This window comes from Alligator sinensis, unplaced genomic scaffold, assembly GCF_000455745.1.
Source record: "Alligator sinensis unplaced genomic scaffold, ASM45574v1 scaffold720_1, whole genome shotgun sequence".
NCBI lineage: Eukaryota > Metazoa > Chordata > Crocodylia > Alligatoridae > Alligator > Alligator sinensis.
In genome coordinates, this window is record NW_005842026.1 from 1,247,457 (window position 1) to 1,258,830 (window position 11,374).

Consider the following 11,374-nt stretch of genomic DNA (forward strand, 5'->3'; position numbering starts at 1 on the left):
TTTAAAGGATCCTTTCCAAATGTTAGAAATACCATATGCAGGGCTTAAATTGAAAAGAATGCTTGGATATGCTACAGAATAAGTCTGATCTGGAGAACCAAAAAGAGTAAAAGACAGCTAGTGTCTGTAATTCCTGCCCTTTTGGAAATGTATCCTGTATCCATGATCCAAGAATAGGGCCAATGCATGCAAGTAAACAGCAGAACGATGCAGGATTAATTGCTTTCAGATTATACATTTCTAAACAGAGGAGGCATATTCAGTTGGTCTAGCTTGCCAGCTATCCCTGCAGTAAGTTTACTAGCTGTATGTCCAGTATTGTTTTAAATTTCACAAATAAATGATGCTGCACAACTCTTCTGGATCTCACTTAGACTCTCCCTTTATCCAATAATTTCTTTTGTAGTTTCATGTCTGTGGAGTAAAGAGAAGATATCAAAAGTAGTTTTAGAACAAGAGAAGTTCAGCTGAATATATAACTTAGTTATATAAAAGAATAAGACCATTCAAAAGGGAAATGGGCTGTTATTACCTGTGAAGTACAGAGAGGCTAGCAGACACCAGTTAAATCATAAGATGTGAAACCATTGTCTATGCTTATTCCATGACTTTTAGTGTCCAGTAAAGTTGTGAAGGTGTTTTGTAGTTTTCCCTTTCTACTATTTTCAGGCCCTTTAAATGAGAATTTTCACAGTTACAAGGATTTAAACAGAAGCCATTGTTTTAGCTTGTATTTAGCTTAAGCTGTTACTGATCCTTTCCCAGATCTGAGGAAAGGCATTTTATGCCCAAAAGCTTGTCTAACAACTCTCCCAACTTTACAATTGGTCCAGTACAAGATTTTAGTAAAGAAAACTCATTTCTCTGCATTTACAAGGTGGACAGGTTGGAAGACTTGTGCGTGGAATGAGGGTAAATTTGAAGGGCGGTGAGGAGTATGGTCAAGTGAGATAAATGCCAATCATGCCAATCAAAATACAAACAGGAAAAATAAGGGTGCCACAGAAAGAGAGCATGTTGAAACCTGCATAGAGCTGTCATTTTGCAACATGGTCTCCCAGGCTAGGGATAGACATTCAATAAGCCTAAGCCTGAATTGATTCAATCTTTGTAGGTTAGTCTAACTTGGCTAGGCTGAATCACTTTGTAACTGCAAGACATCCCAGAAATGCAGGCACATGCCTGCAGAGGCTCAGGCTAGAAGCCAGGGGGACACTAAAGCAGACCTCCCTTCCCTTCCAGAGGGCTAAGCTGAGGGGGGCATGACCAGGCCGAGCAGGATTAGGAAGGGTTTCCCCCCCTCCCACCGCTCGATAACAGAGCTGATTAAATGCTCGGTTATCAGCATTTATCACCCCATCATAAAACAAACTCTCATTAGTTCAAATTCTTCTTAAACAAAGAAGGAATGGAGGGCATTACCAGCTGAGCTTTGATTAGCTCCAAAAAGCCCTAAGCTGACATTGTTGTCTGCCACAGCATGGACCATAGCCAGCATGTGGTCTGCTAGCTAATGCTGAGGTATCTGTGTAAGGCAGAGGGGACAGGGGATCCCTGCTTAGCAGAGAGTGGGGAGAGGAGGGGGAAAAGCAGGAGGAAACCAGGCAGACGTTGCTGTGCCTTCAAGTCTCTGCCACAGCTGCAGCCAGGGAGCAGAGGGAAGGGGCCAGCCCTGCTGTGGACCAGAGCATCCTGCCCAGCCCCAAGAGCATAACGAGATGCTGGGGGTGTCTGATTCAACTTAAACCAGCAAGGCATCTGGGACAGACATTTCATAAACTGGGTTGACCCAAATCAGTTGTGTCTGATACTACATTCAACCAGGTTTATCTCAAACCGGTTTCAGCCATTTTCAAACTGGTTTATGTGCACTGAACATCTGTTCTGTTACAGGTTTAAACCAGTTTCTGATCATCTAAGCCAGTTTATGTGTAATGTCTGTCCCTAGCCCAAAGGACAAAAGAGAATAAAATGTTCACTAGATGGGCAAGCAAGTTCAAAAGAATAACATGAAAGTGAAAATATGAATGATAACAAAGTATATTTGTTTGTCTTCCAGGCACCCATCTCCTGACACAAACACTCAGACACTGCTTGCTGTTTTTTAATTGTTTTCTGCAGCTTTTTCCTTGACTAAATTAAATATGGTAATAAGTTCTCAGCTTCCAGTATCACCTGTCATAAAGAATGTAGTTTAATTAAGAGAAGCAGCATGAGTGAAAACCACAAACAGGCTCACACACTTCACTTCTATAAGCCTGATATCCAGCTAGGAACTTGCTGTCCCAAACTTAGAATACAAAACAACATTGTCACACATTCATATTCTGCATTCATAAGACTGATGAAGGGACAGCTGTACCTGACTTGGATTTTCCTTGACCACCATTCCCCCATGAAAGTTTGATCCACAGAGTAGCACTGGCATGAGCAGTTGGCAAGAGAGCATCTGCAGTCCTGTGGTGGAACACTTAATCTCCCTGGACACACCATTGCAAACCTCAAGGTTGCTATTCTTAAACAGCAAGTCTTTAAAAGCTGATTTGAATGGGAATTTACCGAACAGGAAGTCACCCACAGACTGGATTGTATTAACTGTGGTTTAAACAGGGACTATGGATTCTTATCCTATTACCAGGATTAGTTTTTATGATTCCATTGTGCCTTTGGGTTTTTTGCTTGTTTGCTTCTCCCAGCACTGCCTTCTCCCCTCCCCCACCCCTTCCTTTCTTCTGCCTTTGTATTCAAATCTCTCTCTCCTTCTTATACACTGCTCCTTGAATGTCCTTTCACAGCATCTGATGAAGTGAGCTCTAGCTCACAAAAGTTAGCCTATAAGGTACAAATCTACTCTGCCTTCTAGAGATTATCCCTAGCCATGGATAGGCAGAAGTAATGGAGATTCTCCTGTGCATGTTTCAAGATTCAGTCATTTGCGAAGGGACTACTATTCTATGTCCCTCCACCCACACAACTGGGAAGTACAGGAGCTGGGGTAATCAAAGCCCCAGCAAGGGGCCTGAGACAAGCTGCAATTAAAATGATCTTGGCCACATACCAAACCCAAATACCTTCAAACACAATCATTCCTAACCCCAAATTAGGCCAAATGCCAAATGTGAGGACCCCCCAAATCGTAATCCCCCCGAGACCAGACACAGACAGCAGAGGATAATTAAGTGTTCTCAGCTCACTGGTCATATTGTAAGAACAATTTCCAGGCATAGCAATGGTAATCAAACATTTCCCCCCTAACCCATGCCTAGCAGGGATATCTGAACAAAGTATTTGACTCAATTCCTATTGCCTAGGAGGAAATGAAAGTTTGAGATCCAGGGAAGATTTGAGAGATTAATACCTATGCTTGAATAGGGCTAAGGAAAAATATGCAACACAAAATGCAAGATTTAGCAGTCATTCATTATTGGAGACACGTAACTCAATATAAATAATGCAAGACGCTGATTTACCTTTAAATACCAAGGACAGATACAAAAGTGTGAGTGAGGAGGCAATGTGAAACAAACAAAAATGGCACAATGTGTTTCAGCTATAATTTGTTTGTGTATGAGACAGAGATCCTGTAAATCCCCTCTTTGACACTGCCACCATGATCCAACTTATTCCCCTCGTTAGGCTCAGTTACTCACCATCTGTCTGTGCTAGAAAGCCATGATGAAGAACTAATGCTCAGCCTAATGTGTAAGAAAAATGTGGCTTCAGTGACAATACACATTAGATGTGAAGCTGGCTAGAACAAGCACATAAGTTCTCAGACCGAGTCACATGGTCCCAGCCCTTTTTACAATGATTCTAAAATCTTATGAGTAGGGTGATTGCTCTTCCTTGTATAAAGGGCCAATACAGGAGAATGATAGCAAAAGAGAAAGGTTTTTAATTTGGCCTGTACTGATTAGACTGAGGTTCCCATGAGGAAGACAGCTTTAGTTATAAGTAATGCCCACCTTTTTCCAGCATCTCAAACCTAGCTAGTGTAAGAGTGTAAGATGTCAAACCAACAGTCCATCTTAGTATAGGCTACATCTCATATACTTATTATACAGTGCTGCAAAACATCCCACACCCACACCCACACCCACACACACACACACCCCAACTCATTAGGAGGCAGCTAAAGGACATTCAAAGAAGGTTAGGACATCCAGCTAGCCCAGTGGCATTTGTTCCCTTTTGCACTGTTAAAGGGCTGCAAAGGACCCCTGGGAAACCTGGTTGTGGCTGGCAGGGAGTACACACTAAAACTACCATCTGAGACCACCTTTCAAGCAACAGTATAGTGTGGGGTAGAAAAGAAGCAGGCAACTGTGGTGTGTCAGGGGAATGGCTGGACACATCCAAACACTGACAAGTCTCCAAGGGCCGGCTGGGGAGGCTCCTGTAACTTAGGCCAGAACAACCCAAGAGCTGGAGGATTCAAGGGTGTCCTAATGTTCCATATTGTCCCTCCTTTCCTCACTTTTCCTCTTACTTTAATTAACTTAACCCATGACTTTCAAATGGAACCATGTAAATGAACTTTCATGCCCCTAAGAAACTTGAAGGGTTTCTGATCCAAACGGTCCATGGTTTTGATTTCTTAAGCGTACAAAACTAGCACAACTGCCAACATTTTCAAAAATGTTGCAGTCAGCTCTGGTTTTACCCTTCCTTCCTGATATTCATTGCAAATTTTAACTGGCAATCTTGTGCTTTTTTACACACAATAATTAAGCAAAGCACCCCATGAGTGAACCTGGTAGGATAAAAAGAATTCTCATTACCAGTGAACTGATAAAAACAGTATTGTTTAACTGCTGGTATCTAATATTCATAGTAGTGGAGAAACAATAAAAAAGGGCAATGATGCAATGGTCTCTTTTTAATCCTTTATATGTTTCCCTCTTGCTGAGGAAATAGCCACAGGGTGCCAACTAACTGTTTCATCTGACTGACAGGATTGGGGAAGTCTCCCATAGCAGCATATAAATAATTAAGCCAACACAGTGTTTGCAGGTACTAGGCTAAATTAATCCCTGGTGTAACTCCAGAGAAGCTATGGCATTACAAGTAAGATAAAAAAAAAGCAGCCTTATTCCAGAAGAAGAGGTACTAACAGCTCTGTCTAGCAGCGTGGAGTAATAACACAACTTGATACAGAATGAAATTCTAAATCAAGATCTTGTTCTATTTTTTAAAAAGTTTACAAGAAAACATATGTACAGAAGCCGTCTGAGATATCTGGATGCAAGGGATGACATACATTCCAAGTTATTATGAATTATTATTAGAAATTAAGTTGACATAACCGGAATGTTATTTCTCTGACTATAGATCAGCCAAATGGGATACTGTGACACATTTTTTAAAATTATTTTATTTTTACACACAGGGCGCTAATTTGGCAAATATATACAAGTTCAATATAAAGCATACGAATCATTCCACTGGTTTAAATGAAACACTGCATATACATAAAAGCAAGCACAATGGTAAAATAGTGCTTAACTAGACTGAGGTGTAAGCCTAGTTTATGCCTTTTTCCCTTAGAAAAAACTTCTACATGAGAGGCTGCAGTTTAATATGGCCAAAGCTTATAAGATCTGAGATAACCAATTGCATCTAGCAATTAATTTTCAGTTATTTATAACAGACCATGTTGGGTGATAATAGGTCTATAATTAGGGAGTTAAAAGTTTTTCAGTAATGATTTATTTTATTATAGTGCTAAATATTCATGGAAGTAAGATCAGCAACTGAAAAAAGATTCTTAAAGCTTAAGAAAATACATTCTTTGCTACTCCAGCTATAAAGCCAAAGAAAACCATTATCCATTGATTTTTTGCCTTTCAACTTAAAACAAGCTACTGCCTGAAATCAGCTTGTGTTGGAAAAAAGCAGCTATATATTCAGCGTAATTTTCCCCACCAAAGGCAAAGCACAACTCCTTTGTGCTTAACTTTTCAAACCCCTTTACAGCAATACATATCATTGGAGCTAATACCTTCCTGCATAAGGCAGAAAATGAAGAGCTATTCCTTTGTACATATTTTTTGTGGGATTTTGCCTTCTGAGCCTTCTAACACATCTTCCTAAACCATACTCATAGAAGCATTTTAAGCAGCTGAAAGGACTAAAGGCTTTTTTGTCATTTATGTTACACATATAATCAATTATTTGCTCAACCCATTTTGCTTTTGCTAGTAAGACATTTTTACCTGGGTTCTAAGCACCACCTTAAACGCCAAGCAATTTATCCTTTCTATGTGGAATAGTACTGGAACCCAAGGAATAGATCTTTTGGTGATTCTGAACTAGTTACTATAAATAGTAGAAACCAGCAGTTATGTGGGTACCTTATGGGGGCTCCCAGATTTAAATGTCATTAAGCTTCATGTTTATGAATCAGTGACTGATCCTTAGTGTCATTACCTGTAGAACAGAAAACTGGGTTTCATAAAGTTCAAATTAATGCAGCTGGCTCTGAATCAAACACTGCAAGTGATTTAATTCCTTAAGGTTATCTGGGTACAAACTGTATCTCCCATACAGATATCTCTATACAATTATCTGTACACAATAAGAAATCACCCTTGCAGTTTCTGTGGTTGAATGAGATCTTGTCTGGGTCTTGATTGTTGAATAATCTTTTGTGCCACGTGTACTGCATGAATGTATGTCTATCCAATTTTGTTCATTCTGGTCTATCAATGCTCCAGCTTTTCATACAGATGATAAAAGACTGGATGACTCAGCTGAGAAATAACATTCATCTTCTGTAAGGGCAGTGGCATGACTGTTCATGGAGCTAGTACATGTTTCTACTAATAACTGACAATTATGAGCCAAATGCTGCAGCGGTTATATCTTACACGGACAAAACTAACAGACATTAGTGGGAAGTTCAACCCAAAAAAGGCTATAAGACTTGATGATATTCAAAATCTGACAGTATAGAATTATATACAAAAACAAATAAAAGCAAATTTATTTTTATAGTTGAAAAGATTGAAAGTCTGCTTAAGTCCAGAAACCCCATATTCATCTGCATGTAAAAGTAATTAAAAGCCAATGAATTAACATAATCAGTAAGAATAATAAGAACTTTAATGGGTCTCTATGGAATAAAGACTAAGCTGGTTTGTTTGCCTAAACTATTTCATAAATATAACTGCAATGAAATCATGCACACAAGATCTATAAACAAGAGTAACTGCCTTAAAAACAAAAGGCAAGTAGAATTGAAAATAGCAAAGAAAAATATAAAGGTAAATGCACTACAGTAAGCTAATACAAATAAGAACTGGTTCTCTATGCAGAGACTAAATGGAGAAAGTCTGTCATATCTCAGCTACAGTATTTGATCTTCTACTGATAGCTTCATGTTACAAAATCAAGACCAAGGCAATAACATTAAATTAATTTTGATAAAATAGAAAGAAAATACTATGCAGGGCAATGATCTACTACTTTTTACCAGGTTATAATTCAGTACACATTAAAAGGAATTTTCTCTGAAGTCCATCTTGACTAATACTAACAACACAGAACATGGCAGTGATTCTTTTGAGAAAGTTCTTACCAAAGACACTATCCATAAAAGTTCTCTAAATTCAACTTGTATGAATTCTTAAATACACACCCAGCTCAAAAATGAGCTGAAGATGTGAACTTAGCTAGACAGAATTCCGGAAAAAATTCAAAGAGCTTTGTCTCCGTGTATTAGATGGCCTGTTTTCTGGGGTTTTGTTTTATTTATTTATTTACTTATTTATTTTAACTTGCAGCCTTTAAGTGGCAGGCTTTAGAACCTGTCTTTGATATGAATATGTTTTTCCTAAAATATCATTCCTGGTTAAGTTATGTCCATGTGTAACCTATATCAGATTTTATTTTGTTTAAAATATTAATTCCCACACATGCTAAAATGAAACAGAATTTCTCATATGTTTGCTAGGTATTAGTAGTAATAGTAATTAGCAGTTTATTTATAGCTTTCACTAAAATGATATAGCAGAATTAACAATAAAATTATATGTTATATAATAATAAAATGACATGATTGTGGTTATTCCTAAAGCATCCAATTAAATTACACATTCTAATTTAAACAAAAGTCAAATCAAACATTATGTATGATGATACATAAAAATAAATTAAATGAAACAATGTAACGTTGTAGAATTTTAAAAATTTAAAACGGAATTTGATTTGAATTTGGCTCCTATTCTTTCTGCAACTAGTGCAAATACACCTACAGAGTACAGAATGGACTTTAAGATGTCAGAGAGAAGCAAAATTTTTTATTCATCATTAGCCCAGTACTTAAAATTTTCTACTAAAGGAGACATCCATTCCCTTCTTATTTCTTCAAAAGGTGAACAAACAGTGATTTATTTATTTTTTTCCATTTCAAGGGCTACATCATTCTGAATTCTACAGGGCAAAGCCCAACAGTCAAGTTCCAAGTTTTGACTGAAAGGAGCTCAGTCGTTCAAGTCTATGTGGCTCTAGCACAGATCAAGTATCCTCTTTCACAGACCCATCAGTCTGGGACTTCAGATACTCCTCAAATCTATGGCCAACATCGTACGTGCAAGCCCAGGGCCCAGGGACCCTGGGGTTTGGAAGTCCCCTAAGCATAGGTGGAGGGAGAAAAAAAAGTTGGGGGGGGCTGAGCGCATGCACCCCACCCCATGAGAAAGTCTGCAGGGAAAGGGCAGGGGAAAGTGAAAGGGCCTAGGGCTGGGACCAGGCAGGGATTGGGAGAGTGAAGCAGAGCCAGGATCAGGGCTGGAGCCTGCTGCACCTGTGTGGCTACCCTTTCCCCCATGCCCGAGGTCATTGCCCAGCATCAGTGGGCCCCGTAAACTGCCATCTCTCAGCCCTGCACCGGCCCCGACTGCGTACCACCTGGGGGGCCCAGAGTCAGGGGCTGGAGCGGGGCCAGCCTTGGCTGCACCACCGTGTCAGGGCCCCCAGGACTCCCATGCCTGCCCCAAGTCATCCCTGGGAAAAGCCCGGCACAGCCTGATGGCTCCTCCAGAGGTGCGGCACGGCACAGTGCAGCACGGCATGGGGGGAGCCAAGGGGGGGGGATATGTGCCCCCCTAATTTTTGTATGGGGCAAGGGCTGGCTGCAGCTGCACACTGGGTTCAGCCTCTGCTCCCTGCCTCTGCTCCTTGCTGCCACTGCTTGGATCCCCAGCGCACTGCCTCTGGATGAGCCTCTGGGTTTCAATTACCCCTGACATTGCCCAGCTGGGGTCCTGACTCACCATGAATGGGGCTCCACCTGAGCGAAGTTGTGGGGCAATTGGAGCCTGGCAGCTCATCCAGGGGCATGGGTGGGTGGCTCCCACTGCTGTGCCCACTGCAGGGAGGCAAGAGCTGCTGGGCTCTGACTGTCCCATGACCAGGCCTATCCAGGGCCTCATTCATGGGAAACGGGGCCCTGGCTGGGCTGGGTTGTGGAACAATCAGAGCCCAGTGGCATGTCCAGGGGCACAGCATGGAGAAACCAAGCGGGGGAGGGGGGGCATATGCCCCCCCCCCATCTTTGCACAGGGCATGGGTGGGCCGCAGCCGTGAGCTGGGCTCAGCCTCTGTATCTTGCCACTGCTACTTTGAAAGCAGTGTAGCACAGCACCATGTGCATCCCACCTGGGGACCATGAATAGGGCCCTGGCTAGCTGGATCATGGAACAATCCCCACAGTGCAGGAGAATTCATAAGTGACTGGTAGTGGGTGCACAGGGGTGCATGTGGCCCCCTGATGTTGAGTCATAGTCCCTTAGGGCCTTGACAACAAGCCTCCTGAGTTTATTAAAGTCAGATCTTCTAAAGTTGAGGACTTCTGCAATGCTGACTGACTTGCCAGCTTTGCGATGGATAGTGAAAGTGATCAGCTCGTGGTCACTGTCTCCCATCTTCCCTTCGATTCATAGGTCACTGACTAGATCATCCCCTTTGGCCAGTACCAGGTCCAGCAGCGCTTTACCTCTGAAAGAAGGTGCAGAGACTTCTTGAGTCAGATAGAGCTCATTGACGCACGTGAGGAAGCTTTGTGACCGTTCAGATTTGGCCAAGTGCTCTTCTCATTTAAATGTCCGGGTAGTTGAAGTCTCCCTTGACAACCATGCATCGAGAGCATGCAGCCTCAGCCAGTTTCTTGGCGAATTTCTGGTCCGGCTCTTGTTCCTGATTAGGAGGTCTGTAGTAGACCTTCTGAATGATTTTCCCTGCCCCTACCCCACTCTCTCCTGCACTGTGGGGGGGTCTCAATCCCCCACAAACCCAAGCAGCCATAAAAAAATACTAAAAAAAACTTGCCTGCCTGCGGCTGGGCTGGCTGTGATCACGCAGGGTATCTGAGTGTGCCTGCCCCTCCCCCCCGCTGCAGCACCCTGCAGCCTGGCTGCCCTACAGCCCTATGTGCTGCCCTGTGTTTGGGGGGGCTGAGCCTGGTTAGCCCCCCTTTCACCGCCTATGCCCCCTAAGTCTTGCTTTCTTCTAGTGAAAAGGCCAGGGATAAAGCCAGGGGGAAAGTAAGAAAGCAGTCCCCCGCTGCCACAAAATTGTTGAGTTTCCTGCGTTTGAGGAAAATCGCAGGGGTGAGCCTGCACAGAGTGCAAGGGACAAGCCTCACCCTGCTACACTTGATCTTAGCCTACAAGAGGAAAACCACCTCAATGATCATGGTATTTCCTCTGGCAGGTAAGTGATTTACATCATCAACCTCATAATTCCCACAAAGTATATCCTGTCCAAATATAGGGTCCAATACTACCTCCTCATGATGATTGCAATTGAATTGGATCAAATTGAAATCTAGTTATGGCCTCTCATTGTTTGTCATTTTGTACTAGAGATAGATAGGTTTCTAAGCCAAAAAGAGTGTGTAAGGGGTCTATGTCATGCCGCCTGGAGCCATGTCACCTCCCAACTGAAATAGTAGTGTCCCGTGATTGGAAACATCACTTGCCACACCTTTGATGTTAAGGGATATATGTCTAGACACTTTTGGGAGACAACTGAGAATGGTCATAGGCTCAGGATGCTGGCGGCTCTTCGGAGGGCTCCACCATCCCCATCCTCTGCCCTCACCACCCCTGATGTTCTGGGCATTGTTACTTGCCTCCAACGCTGATATTCCTACCCTTGTTCAAAGGACCCTCGATTGGGTTCCTTGGCTAAGGCGCTGCTTGCCCTGTTCTTCCCTGCACGGGTCCCAAGACAACTCGCTCTCTCTCTTCTGGTTCCCCTGTTGCTTTACCTTGGCTGGGGCCAACTCTCTTTCCTCCCCATTTTGGGGAGTAATTCCGCCTATGCCTCCTTCTTCCCCTAGGTCCCCAGAGTGGTTCTCTTCACCTCCAGT

At 42.5% G+C, this 11,374-nt stretch overlaps 1 pseudogene; it reads right to left on the reverse strand.

The window, feature by feature from the left end:
* Positions 1-10,535: 10,535 nt before the first annotated feature.
* LOC112550074 lies at positions 10,536-10,721 on the reverse strand (annotated as a pseudogene).
* Positions 10,722-11,374: the final 653 nt, after the last annotated feature.